The sequence below is a fragment of the Podarcis raffonei genome, chromosome 1 (assembly GCF_027172205.1).
Source record: "Podarcis raffonei isolate rPodRaf1 chromosome 1, rPodRaf1.pri, whole genome shotgun sequence".
NCBI lineage: Eukaryota > Metazoa > Chordata > Lepidosauria > Squamata > Lacertidae > Podarcis > Podarcis raffonei.
The window spans coordinates 112,956,619-112,981,157 of NC_070602.1; the positions used below are offsets into that span (position 1 = coordinate 112,956,619).

General features: G+C 44.6%; 1 protein-coding gene and 1 non-coding gene across 2 annotated transcripts in view; both read left to right on the forward strand.

Annotated features, from left to right (window-relative positions):
• CERKL (ceramide kinase like) overlaps positions 1 to 24,539 on the forward strand; it is a 287,050-nt gene that overhangs the window by 145,832 nt on the left and 116,679 nt on the right. The gene's annotated exons all lie outside the window — the stretch shown is intronic.
• On the forward strand, positions 18,412 to 18,486 carry TRNAQ-CUG (transfer RNA glutamine (anticodon CUG)). The gene has a single exon. It is a non-coding gene; the product is annotated as a tRNA-Gln (tRNA).

The following is a 24,539-nucleotide window of genomic DNA, read 5'->3' on the forward strand; positions in this document are numbered from 1 at the left end:
GATCAACATTGGAAACCAATGTCCCCACTATGGAAGGACGTGTGGATCCAGAATTGGCCTCCACAGTCCACAGTCACTTACTGACTCACTTTTAAGACCATGTTCATGGAAGACAATTTTACTTGGCTACGAGTGATCGCTAGAGAAGAAGCTGCCCAGAATGGCTGGGGAAACCCAGTCAGATAGGTGGGGTATAAATATTATTATTATTATTATTATTATTATTATTATTATTATTATTATTATTATCAGTGGGCAGTAAATAGTGGAAATAGTTTATCCTGTGACTAAGTTTAGAAAAGAGTGCTAATTACGGCTTTAAAGTTCTCTGTAAAGAGTGTTTTCTGGAAATTCATACTGTGCCTTACATGAGTAACCACTGAGCTTGAAACCCTCATTGAATGTAAAGAAATAAAAAAAGTCTAAATTTGTTCCAGAAGTGCCTCCTTGTTCTTTCTTGTCGTTAACAGAAGTGCCTTGTCAATTCCAGCAGGTATGAAGACCTGACCTGCCCAGGCCTGTAATGTGCACAAAAAATGCATCTGGATAAAGTCTGCATAAAATGCATATATTGGTGAAAATAACATGCAAAAATGCATATTAGGGAGAAATCCTTTACAAAAACATGGGGTTTTTTTTTGAAGAAAATGGCATTAAAATGCTGATAGATTTGTATCTATTTAAAAAATAATAATGAAGAACTTGATTTAAGATTGGGAAAATGAGAAACCGAGAGACCTGATTTTGACACCTAGCCTTATGCAGATTACACATAATCCTGAGTAAACATAACTCTTTCGTTGATTGCTTATCTGAGTTTCTACTCTGTCCCTTTATGCTATTTATCTTTATATTCATTTTAATTTGGAATTAGATCCCTCTTCGGAAGTTTCGAGTCACAGAGAAACTCAACGTAATCAGGGTTACAGAGATGACACAACATGAAACTCCGAAGTCTATTATATGTAATAATGAGTAAAGAAAGAAACATCTGCTTGATTAAAAAGTGAGTTGCAGTTGTTCAGAACATAAGAAGATGACCCAGGCCATGACCTTTTGGGAGTAACGTATCAGCGATAAAGAGACTTCAGTAGTTTAGAGTTTCATTCTGAATTCAATTGCAGACTTTCCCGTCGATCATTAAGCTTTTGAATGGTCTTTTCTCGTACAACAGTCACGTGTTGTGCAAATATTAGCAATGCTTACCTCCCTGCCATACAAACCTTTCTGCAGAATTAAGCTGCTTTTTCAAAGTAAACAGAAGCAGGCCACTCTACCATTTTCTGGTTATTTTGCAAATTATTCTAATCTGGATCTAAAGCAATGATGTCCAATGTTGTATCCGCCATATGTTACTGACTCCAGCTTCCACCATTCCAGACATTCCAGGCTGTGCTGACTAAAGAGTTGGAGTCCACAATAGCTAGAGGGCACCACAATGGCTGCATAAATGTTGCATGGTCCTAGATTAAATCTGAGTTTAACCTCATAGTGTTAGGCTGCCCAAATGTCGTCATGTGACCTTCATTTATGTACCTAGGGGATTCTTGAGATCTGTAATTGTTAAGGGTATGTGAGTGTTGGTGAATGTGTACAAGTGTAATTTGATTGAGGAACAGATGTGTAAGTAAACATAGATCTTGAGTGAATGTAAGGACTCAGCTACATTAGTTTTTAAAAAGTTATAAATACATTATAACACATTGACACCAAATGGCGCTGTAGAGCTGAAATTGGAACTCCATGAAATTTTCCATTGTGAGCTTTAAAATGGGTTTTTCCAGATCGTTTTCAGAGCGTTTTTCATAGCTGAGTAGATGCAGCCTAAGTGTATTGAGTGAGTGGAATTCTATGCTATGGAATTTGATGTTATATAGTTACTTATGGATTTTGATGTTTTCCTTAAAGGTAAAGGTAAAGGTAAAGAGACCCCTGACCATTAGGTCCAGTCGTGACCGACTCTGGGGTTGCGGCGCTCACCTTGGGAGATCCACCCTCTTCCATGAATTACTCAAACTGCATTGGGGCAGAAAGTAATGGCCTGTTACCACCCTTGTTTGTGGACACACCTCTCTAAACATGCCTGCAGACTACTTCTCTGTGGTCAGGGAACAAGCCCTTCCAGAGCATGAATGACTGGGGATAATTTAGCTAGGGGAACTGGCTGTATTCAGGAGGACAGATTGGTGTCAGTCTGATAGAGCTGACCTAGTAAAGGTAAAGGGACCCCTGACCATTAGGTCCAGTCATGACCGACTCTGGGGTTGCGGTGCTCATCTCGTTTTATTGGCTGAGGGATCCGGCGTACAGCTTCCGGGTCATGTGGCCAGCATGACTAAGCCGCTTCTGGCAAACCAGAGCAGCGCACGGAAACGCCATTTACCTTCCCGCCATTTATCTACTTGCACTTTCGAACTGCTAGGTTGGCAGGAGCAGGGACTGAGCAATGGGAGCTCACCCCATTGTGGGGATTTGAACTGCCGACCTTCTGATCGGCAAGCCCTAGGCTCTGTGGTTTAATCCACAGCGCGACCCGCGTCCCTCTTATTGTTTTCCTTACTGTGCTTAATTTTTATTGTTTAACCTATTCTTTCTTCTTTCTAAATAATTTGTGATCTTTCCGATGACACAGACAAATACTTGAAAATAAATAAATACGCCTGATCTAAAGCATCTGTGAATTACCTACACAGAAACCACTTGAGTTTGTTAAACAGAGCTGAGGAACAGCCTGGTTTTGGGTCTGATATGGATAGCTTTTCAGCTAAAGAGGTAGCCATGTCTTTTCTTCTTTTTAAATCTGGACTAGGTGTCGAAGGCTGGACGTTCTCCACGTCACATGTAATTCCTTGAAATCTGTTCAAAAAACAACCATTGGACTTGTGCCATATGGGCTCATGCGGGCTCATTTGGAAACGCAGCTTGGGATTTGCAGAGAAATGGTGACATTTGCTTGCCCAGACGTGGCTTCGAATCAGACATTTAGAAGGCCAGCTCGTGTCAGCCTTAAAACCAAGCTATTAGGCAAAATCAGTGGAGATCCTCGAATGGCGCCTCTTCTTTGACCTGTTTCAAAGAAGAGGCCAAAATGGTACAAGAAGGAGAAAAGGGGGAGGGATTAGGCTTGGATTCAAGGTTTGGCACTGCCAGGGTATTTGACTCCTGCATGCATGCACAAACCTTAAATTGCTTTTGGATGGTGGCAGCTGCTGTTCCTCCTTCTCACAGCTGCCAGTTCCCCCTCTTGCCTTTTCTCTCTGGGTAGCAAAGAGGAGATGGTGCCAGGCTCTCTGCTATCCAGCAGCATTTTGGGTTGGGCAGAGGAAGATCAGCAGTTAATAGGACATAGCTAAAGGGATAGGAAGAAGCTGCGTTAAAAACAGGTAACATAACATACTAAATGAGCATCATTCATTCATCTAATGCAAAAGGTCCAATGCTCACATGCGTTGCTACTTCAAAAACATTTGCACAGGCAACTGATTATTTTTCTTTCAAACCTTGCTTTAATTTTTTGCCCCCCCCCCAAAAAAAAATATGTGGAAAGGGGAGTAATACAAACAACAGAACAATTGTGATTTTTCAAAACTGAAAAAGGAATTTGGTGCTCATCTGCAACTACAAAGTTTCCATCTCTAACTCTTTGCAGCAGTGGGATAGCATGAGGGCGGGGCTCCCTCTGAGCCCCGCCCCTCGGGGGCATGCACCGTGCCCCGTCCCATACGGAGCCAGCCTATGGTCTGCTGCTGCTTTGCAACAAGGTCTTTTCCTACAACATAATGACTGCACGGCTCTCATCATGCTGGCTCACAAGAGATGGTGGTGGTGATGACGATGATTCCGCAGTATCTGCTACCCTTCCTTAAGGGGAAGGGTTGTAGCCGAGTGATAGATCAGATGCCCTGCATGCAGAAGTTCCCAGTTTCAGTCCCTGGGAAAGAACCTTGCCTATAGTTTGGTTGGTAGAGTATGAGGTTTTAACCTTGGTGTCATGGGTTTGAGCCCCACAATGGGCAAAATATTCCTGCAATTGCAGGGGGTTGGACAAGAGGACTGTTTTCATCCCTTCCAACTATACAATTCTATGAATCTCAAGATAGAGGGAGATATTCACAGCTACACACAGCTAAACGATGCATTGTACAAGCACTTTTTGCTTCTGGCATAACTTACCCCAACTTCCCCTTTGTCAAATTACAAGGGTTAAAAGGAAGGAAGATGATTGAAATTATCCAACCTATCCTTTTAGCAATGTGAAATTTCTCCCCACGGTAACTATATTAGCACATTGTCTACAATAGTTTTCAGTGTGCCAAAGTGATGGCTTTCCAAAGGCTTCCCTAGGATGCTGTTTGACACCCCAGCAAGGTACCACTGTCAGGAGGATTTTCCAGATGTGCTGCTCTTTAATTCCACCCTTCAACTCCTAGTGGTACCCATCTGCCTACCATATATCATTTCTCATAAAATTGTACATAAAATTGTACAGTTGGAAGGAACCTTGAGGCTTTGTTGATAGATGATAGATAGATAGATATAGATGATAGATAGATAGATGATAGAGATAGATAGATAGATAGATGATGATAGATAGATAGATATAGATAGATAGATGATGATAGATAGATAGATAGATAGATAGATAGATGATAGATAGATATAGATAGATAGATAATCTACCTACCTACCTACCTAACTATCTATCTATATAGAGATAACCTTCATGCCTTTCCCTTCTTAATGATATAAATAATATTCTTTGAATATTCAGAGAATTCTTATTCAAGGAATGGAGAAACAGTAGTAAAAATACAGTTTGCCTATACAGTGGACGCTCGGGTTGCGAACGTGATCCGTGCGGGAGGCACGTTCGCAACCTGCAGCGCTGCGTCTGCGCACACGTGGGCCACAATTTGGTACTTCTGCGCATGTGCAAAGCGTGATTTAGTGCTTCTGCACATGCGCGAGTGCCAAAACCCGGAAGTAACCAGTTCCGGTACTTCCAGGTTCGGCATGGTGCACAAGCCGAAAACACGCAACCTGAAGCAACTGTAACCAGAGGTATGTATCTACATTCTAAATACTAGATTACACTTTGTCTGTCTGTTTGTTTGTGCACCGGTTTAGGCACATGGGAATTTGACTTAAAGTGAGTCAGACCATTGTTATCATTTGGCTTAGTATGGTCTACACTGACTGGCAGCAATGGCTCTCCAGGGTTTCAGGCAGGGAGTCTTTCCCAGCCCAGCCTGGAGATGCCAGGGATTGAACCTAGGGCCTTCTGCATGCAAAGCAGCTGCTCTACCACCGAGCTATGGCCCTTCCCCTAAAGGGTTTAAAGTGGATTTGTGACTGTTCTGGCAAGCTGCAAATGATATCCTCGGAAGGAACAGCACAGCTGGTAAAGTAATAATAATAATAATAATTTATTATTTATACCCCGCCCATCTGGCTGGGTTTCCCCAGCCACTCTGGGTGGCTTCCAACTGAATATTAAAAACAGTACAGCATCAAACATTAAAAACGTCCCTAAAGAGGGCTGCCTTCAGTTGTCTTTTAAAAGTAAAATAGTTGTTTATTGCTTTGACATCTGCTGGGAGGGCATTCCACAGGGCAGGCGCCACTACCGAGAAGGCCCTCTGCCTGGTTCCCTGTAACCTTACTTCTTGCAATGAGGGAAGCGCCAGAAGGCCCTCGGCGCTGGATCTCAGTGTCCGGGCTGAACGATGGGGGTGGAGACGCTCCTTCAGGTATACAGGACCGAGGTCGTTTAGGGCTTTAAAGGTCAGCACCAACACTTTGAATTGTGCTCGGAAACGTACTGGGAGCCAATGCAGATCTCTCAGAACCGGTGTTATGTGGTCCCGGAGGCCACTCCCAGTCAGCAGTCTAGCTGCTGCATTCTGGATTAATTGCAGTTTCCGGGTCACCTTCAAAGGTAGCCCCATGTAGAGCGCGTTGCAGTAGTCCAAGCGGGAGATAACTAGAGCATGCACCACTCTGGCAAGACAGTCCGTGGGCAGGTAGGGTCTTAGCCTGCGTACCAGGTGGAGCTGGTAGACAGCTGCCCTGGACACAGAATTAACCTGTGCCTCCATGGACAGCTGTGAGTCCAAAATGACTCCCAGGCTGCGCACCTGGTCCTTCAGGGACACAATTACCCCATTCAGGACCAGGGAATCCCCCACACCCGCCCGTCCCCTGTCCCCCAAAAACAGTACTTCTGTCTTGTCAGGATTCAACCTCAATCTGTTAGCCGCCATCCATCCTCCAACAGCCTCCAGGCATGAGACTCTTAATCTCAAGGTTGTGGGTTCGAGTCAACATTGGGCAAAAGATTCCTGCATTGCAGGGGGTTGGACTAGATGACCCTCGTGCCCCCTTCCAACTCCACGATTCACCCAAAATATGCCAGAAAAGCTTTACTTGGTAAAGATCTAGTTTAGTTGCCAGGAGGCTCTGATGTGGACACACAGGTTTCTAGACAAGTACCGTAGCTTAGTGGCAAGCCATTTGCTTTGTGTGCATCTCCAGGTAATGTTGAGATCGTTCCCTGTCTGAAACTCTGCAGAGTCATGGTCAGAGACTGAGCAATTCTGTTTGTACAGGCAAGGTTAGACCAATGGGTCTTACTTAGGGGTAAGGCAACTTCCTCTGTTCCTCCCTATTCTCTTTCTTGGTGGACAATGCTGTTTGTGGGTGTGCAGAATGACTCCCACTTTCTTCAAGCGCCTTCAAGTTCCACGGCTCACGGAAGAAAAGCCCCTGCCTGTGCTGCTCTTTGTTTGCCCGTCAGAACCCACCGCATGCCCAGCGCAGTGGCATTGACGTAGTTTGCATATCAACTGCACCCCGTCCTTCTGAGTCATAGACGTTTCTTAAACTCATCTCTGTTCTAGTTGGGCTTGAACTTATGTAAATGAAACCGCTCTCAGCTTTCAGGAAACATTTGGAATACACATCTGGGCTTATTTGCTAGGTTCGTTTCTAGTAAAACAAATACATTTAAACATATTACAGAACTGGAATGTAAATCATCATTCTTTGATTTGCTCTTTAGAACAGGCAAGGGAACCTGTGATAGCCCTCCAGATGTTCTTGGACTACAAGTCTCATCATTCCTGACCTAGTGGAAATTCCTGCATAGCAAGGGGCTGGACTAAATGACTCTTGGGTCCCCTTCCAGTTCTACAGTTTTATGATTCTTTGATCACTGGCCATGCAGGCTAGGACTGGTGGGAGGTGGATTCCACCAACACTGGCTTCCTATGCTGACTTTAGAACAATTTTCCTTCCTATAATCATGTTTATGCTCCAGGAGATGTACAGTAATCGTAGTCACAGGAGCAAGCCAGAAGTAAATCACATAGAGCAGGTTGGAGTCAACTCCTTATTAGCAAAAATATGATCTGCATAGGAGTGTCAGGGCTAATGGGCAGAGCAACTCATCTCCAGCAGGTCTTGTTCCCATGGAGCAGTTGCTCGCCTTCCCACAGCTGCCTAAGTCTCCTCCTCTCCAGGGTTTTCCTCAAGCAATCAGAGACTGCACCTGTGTGAAGCTAATCTTTTGCCCTCTTCATGCCTCTCCTGGTTCTTGGAGACCAGGGGGAGGGCAGCTTGTTGCAGCAGGAGTGAGAGACATCTGTGCCTCTTCCCCAGCCGGCCTGATCTCTGCCTCTCGGCCTTCCGCCTCTCCTGCTTCAGCTTCTGCCTCTGCTTCTGGACTGCTCTCTGCCACAGCCTCTTCCTGCTCACTAAGCCCTGTTACCTCTTCAGCTTCTGACACTTCCTCTTCCCAGTCTTCTCCCTCTGACCACTCATCATTTCCCCACTACCACACCCTGGCCTCTGAACCTTCTTCCCTTGGGGGTTCCCCAACCGGTTCCTCCCACCCACTGGAGGGGGAAAGGGGTGAGAGGGGTACGGACTGTCCTGTGTGTCATCACTGAGGGGTGTGTGTGACATGGTGGCTTGGGCAGGTTCCTGCAGGCTCTGCACTACCTGAAACGGCAGTGTGGGACCTGTGTCTGCCCTCCCCCTCCCCCTAAGCTGCTCTACAGCTGAGGGGGAGGCTTTGGAGAGGCTCCATGCAGCACAGCACACCCCCATGGAAGGCTCACCCTGCCCCTGGTTGCAGGACGCGTGAGCTGCACCAGGCACCCAAGCGGCTAGTTACACCACTCTTCTGTGTCCCACCAATCTGCGACAGCACTCCGGAAGCTATCTTAAAATGAATCAGCCCATGATCCATCTCATTTAGTATCGTCTACACCAATTGGCAGTGGCTCTCTGGTGTCTTAGGCAGAATTTCTCCCCAGCCACATCTGAAGTTCCTGGGAACTGAAGCTGGAATCTTCTGCTTGTGCTCCACCACTGAGTGATGCCTGCTTTCCATGTGACCACTTTGAAGCAGCAGTTCTCCTTTACCTTACCTTTTTATTATTTTGAAGCACAGCCTTTCCCATGATCAGACCATGTTTTTCTGGAATGGATGGTGGCAGGCCAAGGCCACCCACCGAGTTTCATGGCTGAGTAGAGATTTGACCCTACCCAGTGGCTGTCTGACACTCCAACCATTCCACTGTCCTTGGAAAGCCCTTGGAAAATGTGGCTTTGGGTTGAAGCTGATTCATTAACTCAGAATTCTCTGCCAAGAGGACAGATGAGGGCAGTGACATCCTCAGTCCTAAGCCCTTTGTGGAGCTGAGTTCTTGTGAAATCAGTGTGACTTCCTCCCAGGGAAATATGTGAGGTTCCTTAAAGATGAATAGCCTCCCTTTCACCACCGAAGAGGTCAAAGCACTGGCAAGGCTTCCACTTCAGGAGTGATCACCCCTCCTTCTCCTCTTCTGTCTTACTCTGATGAAAAAGGGCTACACGCCGCTCTCTCCAGGAACGAGGCGAGTTTGGCTGGCCATCAGCATGACAGAAGGAGATCAGTGCAGCGGAAAATTGGATGATAAGATAAAAAACGAAGGGACCACAGGAAGCCCATCAAAACTGGCTCCTCCTGTCAGAAAACAGACAAACGACAACTGCAGATACAAGGTGTTGTTTGTGCTTTAATATTTATACTGATCAGCAGACTTCTGCACACTACAGACATCTGTTGGGTGTATTCTTCATGGTAAAACCAGGGCTTTTTTTCAGCTGGAACTTTCTGGAACTCAGTTCTGGCACCTCTCAGGTAGGTGCCATTGCCATTCTAAAAGAATGAGGGAGGTGTTCATGGTGAGTTCCGGCACCTCTTTTTCTAGAAAAATAGCACTGGGTAAAACTAAAGCCTTGTTAGTAGATGGTCTAACCTGACAGCTGTCGAATCAGGAAACTGTGGTTCTTTATTTACTTACTTATTTATGAGTAGGAAACAAAAAACACAATCCACTACTCGGACGCATGCCCCACTGAGATTCATGGAATTTGCTCCCAGGTAAATAGGGATGAAGGGACACGGGTGGCACTGTGGGTTAAACCACAGAGCCTAGGACTTGCCGATCAGAAGGTAGGCAGTTCAAATCCCTGTGATGGGGTGAGCTCCCGTTGTTCAGTCCCTGCTCCTGCCAACCTAGCAGTTTGAAAGCACATCAAAGTGCAAGTAGATAAATAGGTACCGCTCCGGCGGGAAGGTAAACTGCATTTCCGTGCGCTGCTCTGGTTTGCCAGAAGTGGCTTATTCATGCTGGCCACATGACCCGGAAGCTGTATGCCGGCTCCCTCGGCCAATAAAGCGAGATGAGCGCTGCAACCCCAGAGTCGGCCACGACTGGACCTAATGGTCAGGGGTCCCTTTACCTTTACCTTTTAAAACAGGGATAGAGTTGCAACCTGAGAAGAGAAGAACAGAAGAGAGGGACTGAAAATATCACTTTGCAAACATAATGCTCACCAACAGAGATACATGATTGCTTATGTCAGGAGTGAGCAATGGGAGGATGAAAGTGGGCCCCTCCTTTTGCCAGAGTTTTGAGGTCAAAACCCACTTCGCTAATCTAGTACCGAAACCACACTGAGAATCTTGTCCTCTCTACTGAAGTCTCTTTGTCTCCCGCAGCTGTGAAATCTGAAATGACAAGGCATGCTGAGTCCCACTGATTTCAATATGTGGAAATTCCCCAATCTGATTTTTTTTTAATCTCCCAGATAGTATACAAATGGAAGCAGGTAAAGTCTGTTCTGCTTGAGTGCATATTTCAGTAGATCTGGATCATGCAACAGCCACATGCGGGCAATTTAAATCATCAGCCAAGAGTTCAAAGCCGTGGCTAATTCATTACTCATGCTTCTCTGGCTGAAGTACTAATTTAAAGTCATGCGTGCCATATTAATTGTAATCTTTTTTCCAAAGTGGGAAGATAAATATCTCCAGGTACATAATAAATTATGGGCAGGGGTAAAAACCAAAGAATGCCTAAAGTAGATTAATACTAACTGTATGCAATATGTTGCAGTTTTAACATCAAAAGAGATCCAGTGTCTTTAAAATAAAATAAAAGTCACACATCACTCTTCGTAAAAGTCATGCTTCAGTGTGTGGCGTCCCGATATTCTTTCCAGGAAAAAGGCAAATAAATTTAGAGCCATAGCCGGTTGCTTACTTACTTACAAAGAGGCACAAGAAATAAAATTTGCAATTTACAGCTTCTTCTTTTTCCCCCATTACTCAGGCTGCAGTTCTGTAAATGTCCGAAATCATAATTTTAATGATTTTAAAATATCCAGGTCTGCAGCAGAATGCTGACTTGGGGCAGAAAATGTGACTCTGTTTCAGTTAAATGGAATATGGACAGAGCCACACCACACACTGAAAGCACATGGCCTCTCCGAAAGAGCCCTGGGAACTGTAGCTTCACCTCAGTGAGCTACAATTCCCAGCACCCTCAACAAACTACAGCTCCTGAAGCTTGTTGGAGGAATCAGTGTGCACCAAATTGGCTTTAACTGTACAGTGTGGACCTGTCCAACTTTCAGTCCAAATGGAGTGGCAAGGAACAAAAGCAGCCTTACTTTAGAAGTCAGTTTGAATTTGGGAGGGTTTTGAAAACACTCTGGTGTTTCATTTTCCTTTTGAACAGTGGCAGCAAAGAAAGAGGGGAGGGAGGGAGGGAGGGAGGGAGGGAGGGAGAAAAGAAAAGAGGCAAAAGCATTACGGGTTTGTCCAATGTCTCATATCATCAGGTTATCTCCAGCAGCAGCTAATGCGAAGAAATATTTTAAAATCCTGTGATAATTTTTGTGTGCATGGAGTTGCATTCACACTAATTGGGACAGATTAGAATTTTAATGGTGGGAAAAGGAAAAAAAACCTGAAGAAGTGTGAGAAACTGGTGACAGGGCTCTGTACCTATTAAACATGATGCAAAGCACACACAGAGGATCGCCCCCTCCTTTTCTTCCGTAGTATAGAACGTGCAATCTTTACAAAGTTAATGCTGTTGGGAGTCTCATCCTTAGAATGCCATTTGTAAATCAGTTCATTTTCCTTTTTTTATTGCTGCACCCACAGCAGAAAAAAGAGGTGCATGGATTATGAGCATCAATGGTACATGCAGAGGACTGGCGTGACTCATCCCTTGCAAACACAGGAGTGGCTGAATCATGCCTGATAGTTTGTGGTGCTGTAAAGAGCACAGGCACCAGTTGTTCACTAAGAGCAAACACTTTATTTAAGGCTGCACCAAAGGAGATGTCATTTTAGGGAACATTCTAACATCCTGGTGGTCTCTCTAGTAGCACATCACTCTTCATTCCTTCCAGCAATGTAAAGAAGCAAATCTTTCCCTCACAACAAGGAAGTGGTGAGCAAGCACCACAATAAGAAACAAACTTTTTCGTGAAGCTGCAGCTCAACTGAACGTTTTGAAAACGGCTGCTGCTGTGACCCACCTTAAGTCAGGCTGCAACCCAGCAATGGATCACCGTCTACCAGTTGAAAACCAATGCATTTTGACTAGGGCTGGATCTAGACACATTAAAAAAAATGTTTCAGGAAAATGTGTTGCAAACTTCATAATAGGAAACCACATTGCCAAAAGATGGAACTCCACGACACCATTTGGTGTCACAGTATTATAACACATTTAAAATGCTTTTTCTTTACTAATGTAGCTGAGTCCCAGAAGTGAGTGACCTGTGAATCTATGGCTTAATTTCATGCAGCCTTATGTCTAAATTCAAAAACCCCATTTGACCTCCATAACAAGACAGATTATGTATTGTTTTTGCCTACAACCCAAGTTTTTTTTAAAATGTGCATACATTATATATACAGTGGTACCACTACTCATGAACGTGATCTGTTTCGGGGTGCCGTTCTCACCCCGAATAGTCCGGAAGTGGAGCTCTGCTACTGCGCGTGCGTGAAACGGAATAGAGCGCTTCTGCGCACGCACAAAGCGTGCAGATCGCTTCTGCGCATGCGCATGCAGCGAACCCAGAAGTAAACTCTTCCGGGTTTGCCACGTTCATAACCTGAAAAGCTGCAACGTGAATCAAACATAACACGAGGTATGACTGTAAATATATATTTTGTCTGCTTTGAACCTTACGTAATTGACATATCCATCTATGTCCTAACAGGTGCCTCTTTGCTTCGCCTTTTTTTCTGAAGTGTTGTTTGTGAACTTTGTGTTCATTGCTCATTGCTAGAGGCAGGCTTTTATCCACCAAGGCTGGAATCCTAATGACATTCAGTGGGGCTTGCTCCCGGGTTTGCAGCCATTGATGGCTTTGTGACAGGCCACCAGCCACTTCATTAGCATTGTCTTTAAGGTGCCACAAGAGCCTTTGTTGCTTTCACTGCAAAAGGATAACAACTTTGAAATTCAACATCTTCAAACGGGGGCACACATGGCAGGCAGCCATCTGTAAATATCTGTTGATCGCTGAGAGATGCGTTGCTATTGTGCACTATGAGTTACGTTATTTAAAAAGGTATCTTTCTGCATCTGTGGAGGACAAAACAGAGGGAGGACCTGTACAAAACAAACGAACTGCTGGGAGAATACCAAGAGGAATGCATTGAGGCACAATTGTACATCCCTATGCAAGCAGTGACAAGAGTGCGGAGTGTGTGTCTCACAGACAATGAAGGCTTCATAATGCCACCTTAACCCTCTTGAAAGCTCTTGACTGTCTTCGGCCACGAGGGCCATTTACAAACCCCTTTAAAGACCCTTTTCAGACATCTGCGGGTTATCAAGAAGGAGTGCGAGCTGAACCAAAGAGCTGTGTTTGAGGTCGTTCTTTATCACAACACTGCTAAGGAAAACATGATGTTGCTGGGGCGATGCACTACAAAGGAGCAATATTTCACTGTGGTTTGACGGGTGACAGCAGCATCTGGGAGTTTTTTTATGTCTTATCGACCGTGCTGGGAAATTAATTTTGCAACTCAGCTGAATAGCAGTCCCTTGACACTAATAAACAACATTCTTTTCACACATTTATTAGGTTCCTGCAAGGATGATTTTTTTTTTTTTAAGATTAGGCTTTACTTAAACAGACAATATTCTTCTAAATAAGGTTTGTATATATCTGTGTGTGTGTGTGTGTGTGTGTGTGTGTGTGTGTGTGTGTGTGTGTTCGGTGTGGAGGGTGGGGATTAGAGCCTGACACCAATTATAGCTATTGGGTTTGGAGCCCAAATGCAAATGTCTCTGGGCTGGATCCAGACGAAGGTGCAGAGCAGTCCTATGGTGTCTACTCAGAAGTAAAGCACATTGAGTTCAATAGGACTTACTTTCAGGAAAATGTGTATAGGATGAGAGCCTTAGGTAGCAATCCTAACCTGACTTACCTGGGAGTAAACCCCATGGAATTCAACTGAGCTGAGAAGGCATGGTTAGGGCTGCTCTGTTAGTTACACTTTTATCCCATTGAAATAAATGAGATAAGTTAGTCATTTGTAGCAAAAAGTGGATGCTGCCCACTAATTTCATGTGGAACATGAGTCTCCCTAAACCTAGTCTGACACACTACAGGCCAATGACACTGCTTCTCATTTTCTTTTTTCTTTTTTGTTTTCAATAATGATGATAGATAGATAGATAGATGATAGATAGATAGATAGATGATAGATATAGATAGTAGCAGTGAGCTTTATCAGTATCAGAAAGAATCTTTAAAAACCTTTTCATGGCTCATTATGCATTGTGAGTCTAATTTACCCGAACGCAGAGTGTCAAGTATCATAACTAAAAGTGGGCGGGGGGGGAGTTAATGGAACAATTTGTGAAGCAAGGATGGCTGGCTGGCAGTGGACCCCTCTTTGTACTCAATATTGCAAAACTCTCCGATATTTCATGCAAAACTCTCAGCAGATGGGAAGGCGTGCGAGCGCCCAGGAGAAACAGATTATTTCTGTAATTAGTGGGCAGGCTGAAAATGCCAGGATTCTCCACTCTTTCTCTTTTGCTACCATACATCCGGAATTTCCCGGACATAGCCGGAATGCGGCTGTCAGAAACAGTGTCTGGGTAGAAATCACTGAAATGTCTGGGAAAATCCAGATGAATGGCAACCCATCTCAGAAGTGCAGATTTTAGCGGATTTCCATAGAAATAGCTTCATATTTAAAGAGATTTTTTGGGGGAAAGGTCAACAACTTTTGTGTTCATATTTTCACTTTTTGAAATATGGCAACCCTACATTTGCTCATTCTCCACTAGGGTGCAATAGTCAGAGAGAAAGGAAGCAGGGCTATTTCATCAACCCAGCTAAGAGACCAGAAACATTTGGCTCCTTCTCTCCCTAGCTCTGTTAGGGACTGGGGAGAACAGTTCCTTAGTTTGCATTCAACGGCCTTGGCCCAGTATACCTGAAGGAGCGTCTCCACCTCCATTGTTCTGGACACTGAGGTCCAGCGCCGAAGGCCTACTGGCAGTTCCCTCACTGCGAGAAGGAAAGCTACAGGGAACCAGACAGAGGGCCTTCTCGGTAGTGGCGCCCGCCCTGTGGAACACCCTCCCATCAGATGTCAAGGAAATAAACAACTACCTGACATTTAGAAGACATTTGAAGGCAGCCCTGTTTAGGGAAGTTTTTAATGTGTGACATTTTAATGTATTTTTAATCTTTGTTGGAAGCTGCCCAGAGTGGCTGGGGGAAACGCAGCCAGATGGGCGGGGTACAAATAATAAATTATTATATTATTATTCACAGGCTACCTAATTCACTCTTTCTGAAACAACACGTGAGCCAAAACACAGCCATGCTTCAAAATTCTCACTTTTATCACACAGTTCTTCCGCCAAGTAATGTGTGCAAAAATACATACATGTACAGGGTAAGATGTACATGGAAAATGTGCACATTACCGAAAATAACGTACAAAAATTGCATTGCAGAAATGTGCAGATTTGGCAAAATAGTGTTGTGGATTTGTGCAGGCTGGGGCAGATCCCTCTAAAAGTCCTGGGTACCAGATTCCTCCCCCTGCCCCAGTTTCCAAAGTCAGTAAATGTAGGAGATGACTAAATACTTGAAGTCTGTGAGGTGGCTTAGCAGTGTAAAAATGCTGGCGGAATCAGCTTCCTAGTCAGGAATTGTCCTGGAGAGAAGAACCATCATGTACTACAAAAGGAAGGTAATGGGCGATTGGATACCCTCCAACGTTTATCCAATGAAAGTAGGGACATCCCATTCCATAATTATAATTTTACTATTTATACCCCACACATCTTACTGGGTTGCCCCAGCCACTCTGGGCAGCTTCCAACATATAAAAAAACACAACAAAACATTAAACATTTTAAAAAACTTCCCTATGCAGAGTTGCCTTCCGATGGCTTGGGAGTCAAATAACTCCATACCCTCCAACATTTCTCCAATGAAAATAGGGACGTCCTAAGAAAAAGTGGGACATTTGAGGATCAAATCAGAACTTAGGATGGCTTCTCTAAATCAGGGGTATCCCTGGAAAATAGGAATACCGGTACTTGGAGGGTCTGCAATGGACACAAACAGTTACCCTGTGCCAAGCGGCAGAAGAGATTGAGCCCTTCCTCCCATGAGGGGATGGTGAGCAAAGAATTTTAGTGTTTGATGATGTGTACCGGAAAGGAGAGTTCCAGGTAGGAAGTGGGCAGTGATGCAGGCCTAAGGAAAAATTGTAGTATTTTAAAACAGAGATATGGAGGAAGGGGAAGAGAACTCCATGTGGGCCTAGCTGGGAGAGACTGCATGCAGAGCCTGAGGAGCCTGGCTGGCTTCCCTTCTGGACCCAGGTTTGCTGAAGCTCTGAGGCACTCTTGGGGTATAATGTTTTGTACTCCCTCCACCTAAACTCAGGTGTAAATGAACCATATTTGTTAAAGACACTACAGTCTCCACTGTGTCTCATTCCAAGGGAACACAAACTCCAGTGCTAACATCCCTGGAATCTCACTGCCACTTGGCAGAGTTTGGGGTGGCTGGTAACCAGTGGCGTAGCGTGGGGGGTGAAGGGGGGGCTGGCCGCACCGGGCGCAACATCTGGGGTTAGGGCAAATCCACGGGTTAGGGGGCGCAAATCCACGGGTTAGGGGGCGCAAATTACTTGCCTTGCCCCGGGTGCTGACAACCCACGCTACGCCACTGCTGGTAACCATAACATACAAATATCTATATACAGTGGTATCTTGGTTTTTGAACTTCTCAGAAGTCAAACGTTTTGGTTTTCAAATGCCAAAAACCCAGAAATAAATGCTTCTGTTTTCGAACGCGTCTTGGAAGTTGAATGGCTTCCACTGAGTTTTGTTTTCCACTTTTCTCTATTGAATTTGCAGACCGCCCTTTGCGCCTTGGTATTCGAACGTTTCGGAACTCGAACGGTCTTCCAGAACGGATTATATTTGAAAGCTGAGGTACCACTGTATTAGGATGTTTAGTGTATACAATCACACTAAAATAGGGTTGCCATACGTCAGGGAAATCTTGGACATGTCCTCTTTTTGGGCTCAGGCTCTGGTGGCTCAAGCACAACATTTTTTGTCCAGATTTTTACCTCTTGAAATATGGCAACCCTACACTAAAATGCTGATGGATTTTCAAGAGGACTTTTTAAAAATGAAAACTGATGTGGCAATGTGGAGAACTGAACTCTACAATGGAAAGATGAGAAACTGAAAGAAACCCAGATTGATTAAAACGAGTCACCCATCCTTAATCTCTGTACATGGCACTAATTTTATGATCTTCTGCTTGATGCATGCCATTGCTTATCTAGGAATGTTGTTTACATTGCTTTTGGTCACTCCTGCATGTAGGATTAAAAGGATATTTCACAGAGCTATAAATACATACACATATTATCACTGGGTTTTTTCTACATTAAAAACGAACAAAACTCTTTTAGCTCTTGCTTATTTCAAAAGATCACAGCCAAGGTGTCTGAATCTTGTCAAAATGTGACTTTTGCTTCTATAGTAATAACTTATCACTATTATTTTGGAGAACCACCCAACTCCCAGCTTTCTTTTATGCTTTCAAATTTTAAACACAGAAAATGGGACGGGAGCCCACACTGTAACAGGAGATTAGACAAATAAGGTATTTTCTAAAAATGTGAGCACTTTTGTGCTGAGAATACTCTCTGTAGTGCATGCAGCATAAAACAAGGAAAATGTGAACGTAGTCTTAGCACCTTGGGTGTCAAGAGATACACTGCTTCTGAAATTAACATGCTGAAAGTTTCAGTACTGGAGTGTCTGGGCTTGACGGCAATTTGAAAGGAGGGCGGATGGAACAGAAATCTTCCCCAATGTCTCAAAAATATTATCTACCTACAAAAACAGGGTGATTTTCTGCTGAAGGAGGAGGAAGGGGGAAATTTCCTCAAAACTTTGCAGCAATTTGTAGCAAAACAAATTGGCTTCCATATAGTTGCATCAGTGGCTGTCTCTCTTTTTATTGCCTTCTCTATTTCCAAAACATCTTCCCTATATTAAAAATGTTAGTGCTTGAATAGTACTGCTTCTGCTTTTTAGTAGAAATGAAAACAAAAGAATGAAACTCCTCTGACCCTCTTTTCAGAAGCTCAGTAGATCTGCTTTCCTATCCTATGATGAACATATTTGTGAGATTGGCAAGCAGGAAGGCGAATTTATGCCACTGATGGGTAAGGGACGTCCTCCACACCATGTTTCATCAAGTAATTTACTACAGCCTCTGGGCCTTGTTTTACTGCCCTGCCCTCATTCCATGCATCAGGGCTCATACCCCTTGAGCCCTGGTGCATTTTTGTCCCATTGGTTGTAGGATGGTCGTGGGAATCTGGATGAGGCGATATTCAGTGCATTAGAGTTCAGCAAGAAGAAATGGTCTTAAATGTCCCTTGCAGCTCTACGTATCTGTGGCCCAGGTCAGGAACACAGTATAAGGCAGCTTCCTACGTTCTGAGCCCATCTAGCTTGGTACCCTCTACACTGACTGGAAGCTCTGAGATAGCTCAGTTGGTAGAGCATGAGACTCTGAATCTCAGGGTTGTGGGTTTGAGCCCCATGCTGGGCAAAAGATTCCTGCATTGCAGGGGGTTGGACTAGATGATCCACTCTACGAGGGTGGCGTTGTGGGTTAAACCACAGAGCCTAGGACTTGCCGATCAGAAGGTCGGCGGTTCAAATCCCCGTGATGGGGTGAGCTCCCGTTGCTCGGTCCCTGCTCCTGCCAACCTAGCAGTTCAAAAGCACGTCAGAGTGCAAGTAGATAAATAGGTATCACTCCGGCGGGAAGGTAAACGGCGTTTCCTTGCGCTGCTCACCAGGAACAGCTTAGTCATGCTGGCCACATGACCCGGAAGCTGTACGCCGGCTCCCTTGGCCAATAAAGCGAGATAAGCGCCGCAACCCCAGAGTCGGCTGGACCTAATAGTCAGGGGTCCCTTTACCTTTACCTTTATAGTAGAGACTATGCAGGTTTTCCTTTCTTTTTTTGAAATCATTTTTATTTGGTTTTTACAAAAATGCAAAATTATATTTTTTAAAAATCCAATTACATATCCATATAAAGAGATTCCTCCAAATCTCAGGACTCCCCCACCCCTCCTTCCCTGGAGTTCCTTTTTAATCATTTAAAACTGCATCTTCTCCAAACTATTATATCAATCCATATTTTCCATGATAATTGTTACACTGCAAGTGAAATCAAAATCCTGCCAATGTTTCCATCTGCTTACAGTGGTCTCTTAAATAACTTATGAATTTTCCCATTCTTCTATAACGCTTTTGTCCTCTTGGTTCCTGAGTTTTCCGGTCAGCTTTGCCATTTCAGCATAGTCCATTAGCTTGGTTTGCTATTCAGGTTTTCCACCAGGAGTCTCTCGTAGCCCTACTTGGAGATGCTGCAGACTGGCTCTAGGACTTCTGCGTGACTGGTGGGTGTTTGTAATATTCCTTTCAGCTCTGCAGATCATTGGCCCAGGCCAGAGACTAATAGTGATCCCTAACTGGCCACCTTGAAAGCATGCACATGACTCTGGGCAGTTGAGAGATCTGGTGCTGGGAAGGTAGAATGAGGAATTCACACAGTGAAGAAACTTCACAGTGTAGAACTTCTACACAGCCCTTGGGATATACCCATTCAGTCTCTCTGGAACATGGGTGGAGTCCACAGGGCTGCTTGAGACTTCTTCATGTAACATACCCAATAACTGCAGCTGGCTTCACTCCAGAAATTGGCTACAAGAATTACAGCAAGAGTTCCAGGGCAAAGAAGGGGTGGCTGGATCTATATGCATGGGAACTGCTCCCGGGCCTCCAGTCTAAGGCAGTTGGTAGCATGTTCTGATAGCCACAGGCTCACATGTCATCCAGAGAGCAAAGAGGATGGAAGACGGAACCACCAAGTCCCTTTCCAAGTGCAGATGTACATTTGAGGGTATGGATTTCATAGGGGTCCAATGGCTGCCCCCAAATGCCCATATCTTACAGAGCAGGTTCCTGTGTAAGAATATGTTTATTCTGCTAACAAGTGGTAGTGTTACCAAGACGACCTGTGGCTTTTCAGTGCCTCCAATATACAGCTGTAGGGGGGCGGGAATGCTTCTCATATGGGGCAGTTCAAAATTCTTTACATTTATGGGTGGACTTGTTAAGATAAATACAGGGTAAGTTATGTTACTCTTTGTGAAACAAGTATGGAATTTACACTTAGCTTAATGCAGGTAATGAGAAATCCAGATACCCAAGGAAAGGGGGGAGTAGATTGGGAGGAAGAGAGTATTTGTTTAATTCTAGTGTGTATATCATCATCATCATCACCATCAATTAAATTTGTATACCTCCCTTCATCCGTAGATCTCAGAGCAGTTCACAACATAAAATCACAATATGAAAATTACAAAATACACAAAAAAGAACAACAACATCAACAAACCAATAATGCCCAACACATTTAAATGGGCATCAGATGTCAATCAGCCAAAAACCTGGTTGAAGAGGAAAGTTTTTACCCGGTACCTAAATCTGTATAATGGAGGCACTAGTCAAACCTTGCTGAGGAGCATATAGTATTCTTGAAAATTAATAAACATATATGTTTTTTAAAATTCTTTACATTTCCCTTCATTCTTGTGGGTTGGCATTATTAAACTGATGGCCTGTTATCTGTGTGGTTAAACTGAGCCTTCATTAGGTTATCTACCACATCCTTTATAACACTTAGTAGGACAGGAAGGTCTATCAATCTTCTTTTATTTGCTGCCCTTTTTTGGAACTAGGCACACTTGGACAACTTTTCTCCTATTATCTAGGGCGAATAATGTAATCAAAGCCTTCCAGATGTGTTCATTAACAGTCAAATTCCTGCAGCATGGCTATTTTGCTAGTGATAACCCTGATGTGATAAAACACCCGGGTTGCTGTTTCTTCATTTTGTTTAAAGTAGTGCTCTGCATGACATCATCGCGATGAAACAAATGGCTCATTGAATAATGTATTTGAAAGAACTGAGGAAGGAATCTGGACACAAACAAGGTCTACAGTTTGAATTTCAGCGCTCTGAGGTCTAGGAAGTGGTGGGAGCACATCAGTACTGGACATACACTTGGAAGAAGATAGCGTTCTGTGTGTTTTAACATGGTGTTCTACCAAGTGAGACAGGAAGACACTCCCCCTAAGATTCCTGGCTTATTTCTTTTCTTGGATGTGTGTGGGAAGCCTTCAAGAGTACAGGAGGCTCTCTGCTTCAGAAGATGGCCCTTGTATTCAGGGCGGGTCAAGAAAATGGCAGGGGACAACAGTGGGTGAGGGTTATTGCCCTGTGAACATCCCAGACACCTCTGGTTGACCACTGTAAGAAACAGGATTCTGCATAAGAGAGGACTTTCATCTGACCTAGCAGAGTTCCCTTGCTCTCCACTGAGTCTTGCCCTCCAATGGATTCATGCTTGTCTTCCAAAGACTTTCATTCTTCCCAAAAACCTCCTTGGAGTCCTGTCAAAGTTTTTTCTCCTCCCCTCCCAAATTCCATGAACTCTGTGCCCTGAGCTCCTGGTGGAGTGTTCCTATGGACACTCCACTTTTTCCATAACCAAAAGGAAGAATAGGTAAATGAATCTCCCTCTTTTGACTCTTATTGTCTCTAATTGTTCTTCAGATTGCAATCTCTCCTTTTCTCCCCACTGGATGCAAAGCACATTCCACAGCCCCGCTGTTCATCCAAAAATCCCACCTTCTCATTCCCTCTCCATTCCTGGAAGGCCTTCAGCGGTTAACCTTTCAATTGCTATAAACTTCATTTCTGGGAAAGCTGTGCTCTCATCGCCATTCCTCCGTGACTACCTTTCATGGGCACTCCACTATCTTGACAATACAATCCCGAATAATCACACCAGGCTCCCTTGCATTTTGGCCAGGTGTTGGCCAGGGACACAGGTGGTGCTGTGGTCTAAACCTCAGAGCTTAGGGCTTGCTGATCAGAAGGTCGGCGGTTCAAATCCCCGCGATGGGGTGAACTCCCGTTGTTCAGTCCCTGCTCCTGTCAACCTAGCAGTTAGAAAGCACGTCAAAGTGCAGGTAGATAAATAGATACCGCTCCAGCGGGAAGGTAAACGGCATTTCCGTGCGCTGCTCTGGTTCGCCAGAAGCGGCTTAGTCATGCTGGCCACATGACCTGGAAGCTGTACACCGGCTCCCTCGGCCAATAAAGCGAGATGAGCGCCGCAACCCCAGAGTCAGTCACGACTGGACCTAATGGTCAGGGGTCCCTTTACCTTTACTAGGTCAGCTCTATCAGACTGACACCAGTCTGTCCTCCTGAATACAGCCAGTTCCCCTAGCTAAATTCTCCCCAGTCATTCAGCCTCTGCGCCTAGGGCTTGCCGATCGAAAGGTCGGCGGTTCGAATCCCCGCGGCGGGGTGCGCTCCCGTTGTTCGGTCCCAGTGCCTGCCAACCTAGCAGTTCGAAAGCACTCTCGGGTGCAAGTAGATAAATAGGGACCGCTTACTAGCGGGAAGGTAAACGGTGTTTCCGTGTGCGGCTCTGGCTCGCCAGAGCAGCGATGTCACGCTGGCCACGTGACCCGGAAGTGTCTGTGGACAGCGCTGGCCCCCGGCCTCTTAAGTGAGATGGGCGCACAACCCTAGAGTCTGTCAAGACTGGCCCGTACGGGCAGGGGTACCTTTACCTTTACCTATTCATGCTCTGGAAGGGCTTTTTCCCTGACCACAGAGAAGTAGTCTGCAGGCATGTTTAGAGAGGTGTGTCCACAAACAAGGGTGGTAACAGGCCATTACTTTCTGCCCCGATGCAGTTTGAGCAATTCATGGAAAAGGGTGGATCTCCCAAGGTCATCCAATGAGCTCCATGGCCGAAGGGAGATTTCTACCTAGTCTTCACAATCCCAGCCCAACATTCCAACCATTACACTATTCTCGCTCCATATTAGCATGTTGCGTGAGATTAAGAGTAATGTCTTTACATAACTCTTTAGGCATTCTGTGGGGGGGGGGGAATTGCCACTAAAAGAATCTATAAAGATGATTTAAACTCAGATGACGTCTTAGGGAATGTCAGCCAAATTCCCGACATTTGGTGTTTCATTTTTTCTGTTGGGTTCCCCCTCACCCATCACCTCCTACTGGGCTTGTTTAGGTTAAACACCACTCCCCAGTGTAATCTGGTTCTGATTTTAGAGAAATGAAAGAGAGAAAGGAAAGCCTTGAAAACATCTGAAGCCAGAGAACTCCCCCAGAGTCCTGACTGTTTCCCAGCAAACCACATAAAACCATCAATGCCTTAATAGCAAATGATTCAAGAATTAGCATGAGAGCAACACAGATTGTGAATTAAATCGCTTTGGCTTTGCAGAGACAAAGAACATGCACCACATGTGCTTTCCAGCCATTTCTGATGTGTGTGTGTGTGCGTTGAAAGAGAGGGGAATCTTATCATTATTTTATTTTGCTTAACAGGATGTGTATATCACTTAATCATAAAAACCTCTAAGCAAAATGCAAAATGCACATTAAAATCACCACTATAACCAGATGTTAAGAACAAGTTACCCTAAGTCCAGGGTGCTTGGCTCTGCTGGTTGCTAATGCTGGCCTTGCCCCAATGAAATGAATGGAGCTGTGCAAGAGCACATTTGTTTTATTGCACAGCCTCCATTTATTGCAATTGGGCAAAGGCAGAAGCGCTTTCCATCGATTTGCGTCCATGTCAGGCCTGGATCATAGGTTGCGGTCTGAGGTTAACCAGAGACCAGGAACCAGGGACAATGGAAAGGGATTGTATCCAGCTAAGCCATACTAATAGAAGACCCATTGAAAGTAATGAACTTAAGTTAGTCATGCCCATTAATTTTGATGGGTCCACTCTGAGGAGGATTGCTCAAGGCAAAGCAAAATTTCTGAAGCTTAATACCTAATTATTTCACTTATTTTTTAAAAAAATCCACACCAGAAATTACCCATGAGTTTATACCACTAGACTGTGGCTGGTAGTAGTCAGAAGCAGGTCACCAGGTGGGGAGAATGGCAATGGTAGCTTCCTGGAAAGTAGGCTGCTGTTGCTTACCAGGAGGTAGAGAGAGAGAGGTCAGCACAGTGCAAATGTACCAGCGGAGCCAATCTGGCACTCCTGACAGTGCATTTGCACCATGCCAACCTCCCTGCCACCTTGCACCTCCACCTCTCCTTCCCTCCCAGTAAGCGACAGCTACTTGCCCACCCAGTGAACTGCTTCTAGTAGTTGTAACTCTCTAACAGTGAATAAAGAATACTATTATTACTCAATTGTCTCTGGTTCCCTGATGCATAACAGAGGTGCCTCTCAACTGAAGGAAAGATGGCTCTAATTCTGAGCCTTAAATATGATGATGGCATTCAAGTAAAAAAGAAAGGAATGGATGGATTATGTAGGCTTCCAGAAGGATAAAATGGGTTTCCTTTCTAACTGAAGGATCCCCCTGAGCAGACAAAACTGTGAAGAAAGAAGCTTTATCCCATCATCCAGAGCTCTGCACAGTAACATTTGGCAGGAGAATGCCAAAGAATGACTCATAACCACTGTCAGATAAGGTTTCATTACCAGTCCATAAAAAGATTACTCCCAAGAGTGA